This window comes from Lichenostomus cassidix, chromosome 2 (genome assembly GCF_008360975.1).
Source record: "Lichenostomus cassidix isolate B80296 chromosome 2, HeHo_3.0, whole genome shotgun sequence".
In the NCBI taxonomy this organism is placed as follows: Eukaryota; Metazoa; Chordata; class Aves; order Passeriformes; family Meliphagidae; genus Lichenostomus; species Lichenostomus cassidix.
The window spans coordinates 48,615,645-48,630,839 of NC_139482.1; the positions used below are offsets into that span (position 1 = coordinate 48,615,645).

Genomic DNA, 15,195 nt, shown 5'->3' on the forward strand with positions numbered 1-15,195 from the left:
CAATTCACAAGCCCTTCTGCTTGAATAAAAATGAAATAACAAATAGAACATGGGAACAAAAGCAGTTTTCCATCCTGCAGATAACAAAAAAAATCCCATTGCTTAAGATTTATCTGAAATCAAGTGTGTCAGAAAAACAGATCTGTGTCAGAATGATCAAACAATGAAGGGGGAAAATAAAACAAAAACCAGAAGAGCCCACTTCTCCTTTCAGAAAAGAGGGCTTGACTAGCTCACTCTTGCCACACTCATTCAGGATGTGGGCCAGCCATGCTGTAATCCCTGCTTTACCTGACTGAGCAGAGGCTCAGTGTTCAAGGAAGCATCCTAACTACCAGGCAAGAGACTGATAAGAAACAGCTCTGGGAATGTTTAGCTCTTCACATAAAGCAGGCCCACAGCCAACAAGAGTATTCGTTTCAGTTCTGAATGGTAACTGTTCCAGTTGGTGCCCTAGTTGAGGCTAGAAGAGTGTGTTACATGCCTGGGTTATTGTCTTCTCTGCCACTTCCTCATTGTCACTTTGGCTCGAAAAACCTCCCATTTCCCAGCAAGACTTTCATTAAGACACCTCTATAGGTATCATTTTCCAATAGAAGTTACAATTCACCCAAGTGTTGAGGACCAAATCCATTCAACTACACAGGAAAGAACATCTAAAATGCTAAAAACTGAAATTTAAATCTTAGTTGTAGACCATTGTTTTAATAGTAGTGATTGCCTAAAACCATCTTGGAGACTGCAGAAATAAGTTGGAGCACATGGATAGATTCACAATACTTTTTGGTCTGCACATGACTAAAGACAAAAGACAGTTCTTCTTTCCATTGGGACCAAAGACTAGAGACAGTTCTGCTTTAAAGTAGGACTCAAGCCTTGAGCTTGATAGCACTACACTAAATATAACCAATTTATCACTAACAAGTGAAAGTCCATCAGTAGCTAATTCACAGACGTAAGGACCTAAAATAAAATAGCATTTGATAGGTCAGTTTTATTCAAGGAACCACTTGAGAATAACAGCACTTGTCAGAAAGTGAGAGACATGAAGAGTTCTGGAGTTACCACTCACATAATACAGGTTTTCCAACATAGCCTAATTTTCCCCCAGGAAATACATATTTTTTGTCACAGTATCAGAGAGTACTTTCAGAGGTGAACCCAGGCACGTGGGCTACTGTGCAGTACTAGCTCCCAGCCTTGAAAGGCATTGAAGCAACACACCACCACAAAGTCTGGGGGAATGGCTGGTCATATGCCACAAAACTTACTTGTTCAAAGCCAGCAAGTCTAAACTGTTTGATAGAATCAACCAACAATTCCTAGTGAACAACAATTTATTTGCTTTCTCCTCTCAAGTGGAGAATATCTGACCACAAAGCCGCCACTTAGCTCCTCCATTGTCAACTCAGGAGATTATCTACAGAAATAGAGTGAGAAATTTGAATACCTGTGTTTTCGTGAAGTACAGAAGATGACAAGAGAAGGACTCACTTCATTACATGGGACACAGCAAGTCAATTTAACTACTCGATCTATATTTCTATTAACACTTGTAAAATATTTCCTTTCCTGCGTTAGAAGGCTGAGTGAATCATCAAGGATCACTACATGGAGCCCTCCTGCTTTTAAATAAGGATGCTTGTGAAATAATTAAGTACACAACTACCATGTGGGAGCCAAGTACTTCAACTGCCTTTGCCCTCAATTCATGGCATACTTTTCCAGAAGAGTAACAGTTTATTCCTCCCATCATTCTAGCACAGTTAATCAATCTTAAAAAAAAAAAAAATCTGAGAAAAGTGAGTACTTTCCCTGCTTTTTTCTTTTTCTGTGAAAAAATGATTGATTGGGAAAGGACACACAATGGAAATGCTACTGAAATGTCACACTCTAATTTTTTTACAAAATATCATTTAAAATGTTATTTTAGTCTGTGCATTTGTCACTCACTACAACATGTTCATGAGCAAAGCTTATAAAACAGACCATCAAAAAATTAAATCTTGCAACAATTTCCAAGAGAAAAGGGACAATGAAGTTAAGTCCTACTTGTTTCCTCTCCAAGTCAAATTTCATTGGTGTTGGTGTCCTGGAATGAAAGCAAGGAAGTTCGTGACTGAAAACAGCTTTCTGGCTGGGAGCAGGCTAGACACTAAAGCAGACCTGGACCCAGTTCAAGGTCACTTTTCTTTCTCCTTGTACACTTTCTGATGTGTCACACAGGAAATCAAATTTTTGGTACTGGGGCAGAAATGAAAAAAAAGCAAAGGCTTGTTGGGTCCCATGTGCCACTGTTTCATATTCCCAGAGCTTATAAAATGAGGATAATTAAATATACGAACCTCCCAAGAGTATTGTGACTATTAATTACACAACAAATTTAGAGCACTTTGAGAATGAGAAGTACTCTGTGTCAGTATTTATTGCTATCTTTATTCATACTGAAAAAACCCCAAATATTTTTTTTTTACATTTATAGGAGTAAATGCGTTAAAATGCTCAAATTCAAAGTAGGAACTTTTCAGAATTATTTCAAGAAACCAAAACTGTAGCCTCTTAATACAGTCTTTATTGAAGATAGCAACTCTTGAGCTCAGAAATTAGGTACAAGAGCTGTTAAAAATAGTGAAAGAAATCAAACTACATTTGGAATAATAATTGGCAAACTTTTCTAGATCTGTGAAGAGACCAAATTTATCAGTTTCTATCCAGGATAGCAAAAATTATTAAAGAGAAATAAAATTCAGCATATTCGATTTTGAATGGACAAATTAAACTGTTAAAAAAAATCCTATTCACTGACTGGAGATCATTAGTGTACATAAAATGGCCATGAGCAGATCAGGTCCTTCAACTATTTCACTATTTAAAACACAGAATCATGGAACTGTAATGGTAGGAAGGGACCTCTGGAGATGTTCTAGCTCAACCCCTCTGGCTTAGAAGGGTCAAAGAGTGCAGGCTGCTCAGGACTGAGTCTGGGTTTTGAGTAATGCCAAGGATAGAGATGCTACAGACTCCCTCCCTGGGCAGTCCATCTAACAGTCACCCACCCAGCTCGTATCTTGTTTTCTTTGCTGTGTTTAGAAATGGCTCCCAGGAGAATTTGCTCTCTTTTCCCAGGGATTAAGGGGAAGCTGACTGGCCTGTAGTTTGCCTGATCCTTCTGCTGGCCTTTCTTAAAGATAGGAGCTCACAGGACCATCATCTCAAACTCCATGACTTTCCAAAGGCCACCAAATGTAACCCCATGATACAAGCCAGCTCCCCCAGTACTCATGGGTGCACTTCTAACAGGTCCCATCTACTGGTGTATGTTCAGTTTAAGTGTCTCCTAACTTGAGCCTCCTCCACCAAAGGTAAGTTTTCCTTGCTCCAGGCTTTCCCAGTAAGTCTCAGGGGACTGGGACTCCTGAAGGCAGATTTCCCCAGTAAAGACCAAGGCAAAGAAGGCATCAAGTACTTTGGCATTCCCAGTATTCTTTGTCATCAGGGCATTCCATTCAGTAGCAGACCCACATTTTCCCCAGTTTTCCTTTTCTAGAAGTCCTCTTCATTCCCCCTCACATCATTTGCCAGACTAAACTCTGTGCAGGCTTTAGCTCTCCTAATCTCATTTTTGGCACTCAGTTACTTTTGTATTCCTCCCTAGGTCAACTGACCACATGTCATTCTTCCATTTTATATTTCAGTTTTGTCAGGAGAATCTTGTTCATCTGTGCAGACCTCCTGACACCCTTGCCTGTTTCCTGCAAATCGGAATGGATCATTCATGAGATTTGAGCTAGCCATTCCTGAAAAATCATCCAGACCTTCTAGATCCCTCTTCTCTCCAGGACTGTAACCCATGGTATTCTTTCAAGCAGGTTCCTAAACAGCCCAAAGTCAGCTCTTTTGAATTCCAAGACTATCATCCTGCTATTTGCCTCAATCTTTCCTCTCAGGATCCTGAGCTCCACCATTCCAAGGTCACTGTCACTGGTCACTCCTGACCGGTTCTTCCTTACTCAGTCACCTCAGTCAGGAAGTTATCATGGCTGCCCACTGGAAAGAATCCTCCTGGATCAATTGTGCCCTGCTGTGTTGCCCATCCAGCACTGATAGGGGTGTTTTATAGTCCCACAGCCTGTGAACATGAGGCTTCTTCCAGATTTCTGAAGGCCTTAACTAAATCTTTTCCTTGATTAAATAACCAGGATATCATCCACATTGGTCCACCTGCTAATACCAACCCATAATCCGTCAACTGGCTCATCCATAACAAGACAGAGCTCTGTGTGTTCCTCCTACCTTCTCACATAAAGGTCAGCTCCCCCACCTCGCTGTCCTGGCTTGTCCTTCCTACAGCTCCTGTATCCATCCACAGCAATGCATCGCCTGTGTGAGCTATTCCACCACATCGCTAATATCCCTGAGACTGCAGCACTACAAACACAAAAGGACACTGTTTCCCCTGCAGCAAGCATTAGTGTACAAGCACTGGAGAGAGGTGCCCAGTTGAGCTGATTTACTAATAAATGGATGAAAGTTTCTTTCATCATGCTGTCATCTCACTGCTCCCTTATTTGTGTGCATACACTTGAAACAAGCCCACTTTACCCCTATTTTGTTGATTAGAAGGTCTCTCTTGTCCTCACTTGCTTATGGGTCAGCATCTCATTTTTCTGTCAATCCTAGTTTATAGCTGTCCTTTTACTAGGTCAGCCAGCCTGTAGGTTCTTTATGGTCTTCAGAGAGTCCTAGGGTTGAGAAAGTACGTCATACTTTAAGGCATTTCCTATGAAAGAAGTCTCTACATTCGGCCATCACACAACATACACATTTCTTGTGTAATAACTATCAGTTATTTCTTGCGAAATAACTATCAGATCCTCGACAAAGGAAGGAAATCAATCTTGAAGAGACCCCCCCCTCCTCTGAAAAAAAAAAAAAGTGTTTGGAGCACTGTCTTCAAATTTTTTACAAGAGCCAAGTTGTTACTGATTTCACTTCATTCTGAATGATTCTATCTCTACCATGACTCTTCTTTCCTAGAACCTGACCTTTGACTTCACAAATCCAAAGCTTCAAGTTTAATGATTAAATGGATTCTTCTGCATTTATGAAAAATAAGTTCAAGAAATCCAGTTACCTAAACAGCTAGAGAAAATTAATACATAAAATATAAGCAAAAGCTACAGATTTTATTTAATACACTCTGCTTTTGGGACACTCATCCTTCTGCCCACTAAGTACCTCAAAATAAATATTCTGATGTAATATTTCCAAAACCATCCCAAAGATCTATAATTGTAGTACTTATTTTCAGAGAGGAGTTATGCAGCCTTGTTGATTTTCAAGACAATTTGGACTCAAATAGTTTGCAAAAATGGGGCTAAGATGCATTTGCATGTCTTTTAATATTAGAAGAGACTGAGGATTTGAGGCATTCAGCAGTCGTAAGTCTAACTAAAAATTTATTATTCAGATAATTTCACAACAAGAAAGTCTGGATCTTGAAATTAACAGGCCAAAGCTGGATAGTAACCAAAGAACCAACCTACAATTGTAATTAAACAGTTTCTTATAGCCAAGAAAACTCCTAATTCTTTATTTCAGTGAAAATTCATTTGACTCCCTTGTCTTATTTCAGGACTTTTCCTCTTTACACTTGTCCCTCAATGATATTGCACCTGCACACCAAGATCCGTTTTTGCAAATGCTAAGCCAATTCATTTATTTATCAAGGACTGCCTTTCATAAATAAGGAATCATTGGAATTATACATATAATAAATGGCATGGTGGGAGGAGAAATCCCTCAGAAAGCAATTTGCCAGCCCAGGATTTAATACCAGTTGAGCTGAACAGCCAATCTCAATTTAGAGAAAGTATACCCTTAAGATGCTCAGCCCTGAGTACAACAGAATCCAACCTGAGCCAGTTACAAACCTGCCACTACCAACTATTCCTGTACAAACAGCCAGACTGCTGCATGCCTTTTAAAAGAAATCACTTGGCAAGAACTTTATGATTCACAACATTTAAGGCCTTATGAAGGTCCATAAATAGCACAAGTAATTTTTAAAAAACCTTCCTCTGTTGCAGAAAGAAAAAGATGTCATTATGGACTTTAGCAATGTCAGCAACAGCATTGTGTGCTGAATAAGAGCCTGACTGGAGAATGTTCAAAGAAAACCAGGTTGATTTAATCATTCCATGCCAGTGTTGGATTTTTTTCAGCACAATATACACAGTTGGTAACTGACACAATAAAATCTCCAGTTTCAAGGACTTCAATGCATTTCAGGTTGGTTTTGTGTCAAAGAGATGCATTTATAGAAGCTGTGTATAGAAGCTGCAAATTGTGAAGTCGGAATTGTATTTTGAGCCCACTGAAAATTTTTAAATGGATTTCTTTTTAATTGAACAACACTTCATTGCAATGCGATAGTCACAAAGCTTCGTTAGGTAGTATAACTTTTCCCCCTGCATCTTCTATAGCATGCTCCTCTAAACAATATTTTAACCTGTGTGTGTGTCTTAAGAACACTAATTAGGTAGGATTGTTTGGCTGCAATGTGTTAGGCTTAACATGGAGCCCTCTAGTTCCTACCTGCACTGATCTCCACTCTGCCAAGCACCAGGAAAACCACTCAGTCCCCAAGCTTACATTTAGAGCCCACAGTAATAACCACCCACAGCAAAGAGGGAAAGGGACAGAAAAGCAAAACAATTTGGTTTTGTTTAGACAAGCCACCAGAGTCAGAAACACTCAAAACTCTGTACTTGAGAGCAAACATCTCCTCTTCTCCTAGAGCAGGAGAAGTCATTTCCTAAGGACTACCATTGCCTGCATTTCTTAGTTTAAGTGATAAAAGGAAAAATTCCTAAGCCTACTTAGTGACAGGTTTCTTCTTCCCTTCATTCCTTCCCCTCTCCTTCCTTCTTTTTTCTCCAAAAGATACTTCACATACTGCCAGATCTATTTTGTGCAAAATTACTGCTGTAGCTCTGTCAGGTTATATGGGAGAGAGAAAAAAATTGACAAAAGAAAAAAGCTGATTAAATAAAAACTATCACTCACAGACTCAAATAAGTATTCGAGTAGAATTTGGGGATGCAGATTACCAATGCTTTAAAGAGGCATATGAACCACAGCATGTACTTTGAAACACCTGCTTATTAAAGAACAAAGGCTAAAAGGGAATTAAAAACTAAATCACATTTTTAGCCTGTGGAAGCAGCAGTTGTGGTTACTCCTATCCCCACACATGCAGCAAGTCATAAGCACATGCTCCTGCTTGCATACCTGAGCACACTGAGGCACAGAGCTGTACAGGCACAGGGTGCCACAGGGAAGGTGATGCACCTCCACTGACCACACCTATTCAAGATCTCCCAGTAAGTCACAAAGATATTTGTCTTCTTTCCAAGACACTGAGGAGCTGCATGTCTGAGGTCAATACAGCATAAAACTCAAACTAATAAGGACTAATGAGTTAAAATCATGTTACTATGGACTGCTTCTAGGCAGAAATAAACTTCTAGGTTTTGCCTGTTCATCCAAAGAGCAGATTGTTCCCAAGTGAGATGCAAGCAAGATCAAAATCCAGATACAACAAATTTCCTATATGATCTTTATTCCATCATAAAACTACAATTTGTCAAAAGCTAACATTTTGCAGAAACACTTCCTTTTGACAGAACACAGAAAGAGGCAGGCTGGAAACCTGCTGTTTTGTAGCTGTTTATTTACCTGTCTCCTCAGCAATGAGGAGCTGGATGCCAAGACTTGCAGGTTTCAGAGCCACCTGAGCTCCCAGCTGCCTGACTCCAGCTTGTGACTCCCAGGACAGCCTCTCACTCACCAGGGAACCCAGGGAGCCCATGAAGCTGCTGAATAAAACTGCTATAATCCTTTTAGTTTCACTAGCAAACCCCACTGATTAACAGCAGCAAAACTGTCAAACCCTGTCAGCTTCACACAGCAGCAGCCAGGGATCCTGGGGAGCACACCGGTTTCATAAGCAAAACACTGTGATATTTTAATAGCATGTTTTGGGGGAGAGGGATAATTTCCTATCCCAGTTTAGAATTGTGACTGTTTTGGACAAAAACTGGTGAATAAAAATTTGATCTCAAAGCCAGCTCTGCCAGAACCAAGTGAATTGCTCCTATTTGGATACCTCATCATTTCTGGCAAACAACAGTGTTGTTTTTCTGTAGGTTACTAGTCTGAATCAAGACACTCATGCCAGCATAGGAGTACACTAAAATCCTTTCTCTGTCCTTCCTACTACAAAAGAGGAACTGTCAATGAGATATATTTTATATACATATTCCAAAGTTTGCCAATATAAACACTTCAACCAGAGCGGCAGCCTAAGTCAGTGAATTATCTGCTGAAATCTAAAAAGCATTCACTCATCCAACAGATAATCCAGTCTCTGCACTGGATGAGCTGAGGGGACCCAGCTGTAACTTGTTACAAAAATGATTCCCATACACTGCAGGAGAATGCATGCTCTGTGACAGTAGGACATCATCTTACTGCATCCTTGCTCAGCAGCTCATCTTATCCAGCTTTGGTCTTGACTGGATTTCCCAATACAAACAGATATTATAGTTTTAAGAATGGTCCTAAGCCATCATAATTTAGTAATACAGATACACATGGGAGGAAACTTTGCACCATTTTTATAACCTTAAGGCTTTTGCAAGTCCATTTTTCTTGTCAAGACATTAGGGAACCATTATGAGAGAAAATAATTAAAATCTGATTTTTACCATACTTTTGTATATGAATATGAGTAGCATTTTCTTTCAAGAAACGCAGGTTGATTTGAGACTGCTCTGAAGCAGTGTATTACCATTGTATGCAGGCCTGCTCACTAGCTCTGTGGAAAATTAGCAAAAAAAGATAAGACTAGACCTGTGGCTAACACAGACATGGCTAAGGGCTTGTTTTACACAGTGCCAAGGTTTCACTGTCATGCTTAAAGGCCTGGAGTACTCTTGAAATTAAATGGAGACAGAGACAGCAAGGTATGTTCCCCACAGCCAGAACAAATTACGATCTCAACAGAGTTAATCATCAATTAAAAACTACTCCACCTCACATCATAATTTTCCTCCTCTGCAAAGTAATCTCCAGTCCCTATTTCTCACTCCACCAGCTTCCTTACAAACCCACATGGATTATTCTTTTAGAGACCTCCAACCTGCCCAGGATCACATCTTAAGTAAGACACTCACCTAGCCTGACTTTTCTTTCTGAAGTTGTCAAGTTTCAGTTATTGGAGCTGTCAGCCTGAGACACCTAAGCATTAAAACTTTGCCAATTTTCTTTAAACAAATTTACGACATTATATGCAATTTGTCCACAGAAAGGTACAAAAGTTTTAGGTAATATGCGTAAGGAGCTGCACATTTTGCTTGACAGAACTTGGAGATGATGCCAACAAGCTGCTGCTTTCAAGGATACAAGCCACAGCTGAGCCTGTTTCAGAGCATTATACCCACCGTGGCTTTGCAAAGCCCAGCAGCCATTGCCAACCCCAGCTCTGTGATTACATGATTTCTATCCATTTTGACAACATGGAGTTTCTGCTGGCATTGTCAATACTGAATACAGAAGAGGCAACTTTTTTTCCTAAATTAACTGTAAACAAACTGAAATCTTTTGTGACAGCTGGCCTGGGAAGCTAGCTTAGGTGCTGCAAAGGTGAAATTCTACCTTTGCACCTTCAAAATTCTTTCCTCTGCAAAAAAAATCATATTTCAGCACAGTATCTCAGCAAGACAGCAAAAGAAGCAGTTTCCAGAAAGATTATTTTTCTTTGTTGTTGAATGAGCTATTATGAGTGACCTACAAAGATTTTTAATACCTTCAGTCATACCGCTTACTAGTATCCTTTCTTAACTAAAAGGTGAAAGAAGTCCTTAAGCCAATTGTCCTGAAGATTTAGGGCTGTGGGAGTTTATTCTCCTCTCCCTTCCCCTACACCTATTTGTCTCTCACTTTGAAAAAATAAAAATAACATTAATTATATCTGCTTGCTGCACTGAAAAATCTCACCATTGAATTTAAAAACTGATGTCTATCTATGGCAAATAGCATCTTGTAACACATTTCAACACTAATTTTTAACAGGGTTTAACAAACATAAGTCAAAGATGAAGTGGTTAAAGGGGAAAAGATATATAATTTGAAACCTCATTTCACTCTGAGCCACTTTTACCTACTCTTTCATGTCATGCATCGAACACTAGCATCTCCTTAAAAGAATAAGAGCAAAATGCTACCCTTTTCCTTCAGCCTATTGCAAGATAAACAAACGATCACAAGCAGTTCTTATCACTTAAGCTTCTAGAAAAAAAACCCAGACCAAAACTCCTCGCAAATAAAACAAGCACAACTGGAAAAAAACACAAGACAACACCAGCAATCACTACACACACAAACACACCAAAAATGCAAAAAAATGCAAATGTTTCCAAGCTTTATCATTGGGGCTGAGGAGATGACTGAAAGGCTTAGTCCCTTTACAGGAAAATGTAAAAAATATTCTTTCTAATTACAGGACAGTTTCATTCCAGCTTTCTCAGGAACACAGCCATTACCATGGGAGCATGCCCAGAATATGGAACATTGTATATTGCAACAACATATACAAGATATAGTAACTATATATAGCCACGATACACAAATATAACCACATCATATGTTGTTAAGGCTTTATATGAGTAGAACCTTAGCTTTGCTGAGGTCCCTGGCCACTTCATACTAGCAGACAAGAAGAGTTTAATAGTACGAACAGCTACTGAACACTAACAAAACTAGATCTCCCAGGCTACATTCAAAAGGAATTACGGATTGTTGACAATCTTTACAGAAAATAAAATATTGGGATCAGAAGCCACCAACATTCTCTCAGCCAAAAGGAAATAACTAGCAGACACATTCAGAGATACATAATTCTGTCCAAGACATTAGAAAATACGTGGCAACTGATCAGTTCCTACATCCATATTTAGGAACCTACTTTCTCACACCACCGTTAGAAAAATTAAATATTCTGCAATACAGCTGGAATAAAAGCCTTTAGTGTTATGACAACACTCCCCCAAGCAAATATTGAAAGGTGCAGGTCTGGAATTAGTGGTCTGATCTTGGATTCCCAGAATTAGGAGCAGAACAGTGACAATCATTAAATAACACTGCCAGCTGAAACTGCTTGACTTATTGAGTCTGTCAATTAATACTGTAGCTTTTTTCACATTAAAAATATCTTCTTTTTTTAATTGAGTAGCTCTGTTTCATAGATTGTATAAGAATCAGCAGTATTCCAAATAAAATAAATAAAAAAGTTATGTTCTGAATTTCTAGCAGAAACAAGCAATCACAAAAAGTTCAAACTTACTGTTTCCCAAATATCATTTGGTTCTGCTTGGATTGCAAAAACACTGAGAACAAACAAAACAAGATCAAAGACAGAGTCCACATTGCAAAAAATCTTGAAATAGCACCAGAAATCTCAGAAGCAAGAAAGAAAAACCAAACAATAGAAAGAAACAAGGATGGGATTTGGAACAAGTCTAAAATATGAGGCTTTTTGTGTATCAGCACAAATGTCTTACTTGTGTTTTCCCCCCAGTAACATTATTCCAGCTCATGCTGAAACAAGCCTGGATTCAGAGCAGCTCACATCAGGTGCATCAAAAAATCCAGAGGAGGAAAAATAGGAAAACTGTTTTGATGGCATTGTCATCAGGAGTCTTATAGCTACAAACATACCACTTCGTTCATTTTCATACCAGAAGTTAATTCAGTCATTACCATTCAGGAGAAAACACTGCGAGGTTAACTCCCTTCCCCTCTCCCTACCCCTGTTTACTAGCAATCTCTGCAGGCCCACAGCACAAACAGGTTTGCTAATAAAGTTTTGCACAGAATTAAAAAGGCAGCTCGATTACCATCAGCAGGCAGATTTCCAAAAGAGAGCCATAAAGCAAGACAGTGTGTTGAGATATCCTGGCTGACAGTGGACAAACTCCGTCTGTGCCGGGCAGAGAGAGTCCCTGTTCCCTCAGACCTGGCTGGCAGGTCAGGCACCTTGACACTCCCCCAACCTGCTTCAGGCAACAGCTGAAAGCCACCTGCTAGAATTTAAAATTAGGCCAATTAAGTTCGACCTGGGGGAGGGCTCACTTGCATCAGCCACAGCCTGACCATTAGAACAGGAACTGGTGGAGACAGGAAGTAAGCTTGGGATCAATAAAATCTATCAATAGCCTTGTAAGTGTGGGGCAGGTCTCTCAATGATGGGACAAAGGGCCAAAGTAGCTGTCAACACAGAGCTCAGAGAAAGGCCTTGGGCATATGTTGGTCAGTCAGTAAAATTAAGATACAGATGGCTACAGCAAAGCAACTCAGGGTCTCGAGTGAACAGTGCTGAAACATATTGAGCCCAAGGCCATTACAAGGTCCTGAGGATGGAGGATTTGTCTGCAGCACTTGTGAACACTAACATGCTTTGCAGCCCAAACATTCTTCAGACCCACAGCACAGGATCAAAGGAGCTGGACAGAACAAAAGAAGCTGGAGAACACAAGAGTTTCATTTCAGCTATGAAAAAGTGGTAGTGACTCACACAAGTCTTTTTCTCTATGAGTGAGTACCATACAGAATAAGCAGTGGTTCAGTAGCTAGAGCCATGGATCTGCTGATTAAAGCCATGGGTTTTTGTCAGTGCCCTGAAGCCCCATCAGCCCTTGTCTGTGCTGACCAGGATACAGAATGAGAGAGCTGAGAACCTGTACTGCAGTTGTGTGGGAAATGCTGGGCAAAATAGCAGGCAAAGGGTTAAATGCACAGAAAGAGTGCAGAGAAATTAAAATACTTGGTCCCAGGAGGGTGGCACACATCCCTTAGAAACCTTCAGCCTGTTCTGTAGCCAAATACCAAATGGCCACCTTTCTTTTCTTTACTTTTATTTAGAGCAGACAGTTAGTTCACAGACCCTTAGAGCAACATCTTTAAAGCTTGGTTTAATTTCCTATGTGTGAACAGTTCCATGGCCCACTTTATAATTGCTGCATCTAATGTAAGTGGGAAAGTAAATGAAAAATGCCAGCCTTTATGAGACAGTGATGCCTGTTAAGTTCCCTATTGTTTTGCTATTTATATGCACAGTGGAATGACATAATTTGCAGTGCTCCACCCTGACATGCGCATTCAGAATAATTTTCTTTAATAGATCACTCTTAAGAGTACAGACCCATCTTGTATTTTAAAACACTTTATTCACTGCTTTTTCATTAGATACCCTTGGCAGGCTGGAAACCTTAAATCTAGCAACAGCTGAGAGCTAATCCTGCCCCACAGAGCAATATGATAAACCCCTCAGACTCCTCTAGAAATTGCTTAAATCAGGAAGAGCCTGGCCATTGATTTCTTGGATGCTCTATAACAGAATACAGCTAACAATTTGCTTTTGTAGAGACCAGTTCAAATTAGCCTGGATGGAATTTTGAGACATTAAAGCAGGAGAAAAAGGAGTAATGAAATTAATATTTTAAGAGAGTGACTAACTATCATCTTTCATTAAAAAAAACTGTAAATTTGTGTGCCTGAAAAAAGAATACACAGGACAAGGTTCCTGCAAGCACAGGAATGATCTAGGAACACAAGTGGCACAGCTCAGCTCCGCAGCTAATGTTTACAGGGGCTGCTGACCATGTAGACATGTTGAACTACCTTTAAACTCAGTAGCTAAGCTTATTTTGGAAACCATGTTCTGGCAGCAATTTCAGTGGTCACTTTTTCCACAGGTGATGACCACAGGCACCTTTGCTGACTAGTGTTTCACTATTTGACAGCAGGATAAATAAGGGATCCCATTCTTTTCCTTTCGTTTCCCTCAACAGATGAGTACTGCCTTCAAACAAGCCAAGATCAGCTATGTGCAGAAACCTCCATGCAGATCTCAGCATCCAAAACTGCATTCCCTCCAGGAGTGGAAAAGTATTCTCCCCTTTCAAAAGACTGAGAATACAGATTTTAATTTTTATGTATAAAACTTCATACACATACAAGTTTTTTATCAAAGGCATCTCATTGTAGGCTAGAAAAAGCATCTGGAGCAAGGCTCAGAATAGGTTTTATGGCTGTAAATCAATACCTCAGTAGAGAACAGGTTTATTCCACCAAAATTGCAACTCTGGGTAAAGGAAGAGCCCTGCTCAGCTCTGCCTTGGTTACTTGCACCATCATGAAATTACAAGCTTGCATTTTGTGATATGGTGAATCATAAGATAAATTAGTTAATCTTTTGAGGGAACTGAATATCAAAATTTCCAGGGAAATATCTTGATTATTAGGGCATAGGTTACCTCCCCCCTTTATTCTATTTGGTTTCATGGATCTCTTCTCATTGCAAGCACTTCTCTAATAAAATCAACCCAACCCAGAGCACTGAAAGAACTGAAGGGTGCCATTCTCAGGAAGACAGGTAGTTTTCAGCTTTCTCAGACAGGAAGGAAAACCAAACTGACATCTTTCACACCCTGACAAAATACTCAGATTTTTTGTACAGGCAACAATGGCCAGCACCTTCCCCTCATTTTCCACATTTTAGAAGACAAACAGAGGTACTTCCTTACACTCCTATCTCCTCTCAAGCAGCTCTTCACCCAGCATACTGTTTTTTTCAGAGGCACTGAGATGTAGGAATATGGGTGCCATTCTGGCACACTGCAAAATATGTTTATACACACCCCAGAGCTGTGCACCCTCTGTGACCATTACCTACACAGCAACTTGTCCCTAAGCAATATCCCTCAACATCCTAATTTCCCTCTAATTTCTATAACCTTGCAATTTCAGTCTCCCCTCAGAGCAAGAGAAGGGACTCACATTCCTGTATTTCTCTTTTAAAGGTTAACTGCAAGGTAAAGCATAGCTGCAGTTCCACAGCACTGCAGGAGGGGAAACAACAAGAACGAATGAAAATAAGACCTGGGAATAAGAGGAAATCCCTTGATCTAGTTTAGCTTGTTTCATCTTTTCTCCTGCTGCCCATGAAGAAAGTGATCACCTTGGGGGGAAAAAATAATAGTTCAATAATCCCAGTTTATTAGTGGGACAGGGAATGAGTCTCTAAATTATTTCTTGTCAACTGGATGCCATTAGACCACTGCCAGACAACCT

The 15,195-nt window shown here is 39.9% G+C and overlaps 1 long non-coding RNA gene across 2 annotated transcripts in view; it reads right to left on the reverse strand.

Annotated features, from left to right (window-relative positions):
• The window catches only part of LOC146441335 (uncharacterized), a 215,949-nt gene extending 204,241 nt beyond the window's left edge, over nucleotides 1–11,708 (reverse strand). For both annotated transcript variants that reach the window (XR_014849861.1, XR_014849860.1), the window contains exon 1: nucleotides 11,625–11,708. This is a non-coding gene — a long non-coding RNA (uncharacterized LOC146441335). The remainder of the gene's footprint in view (nucleotides 1–11,624) is intronic.
• Between the last annotated feature and the right edge of the window lie 3,487 nt (nucleotides 11,709–15,195).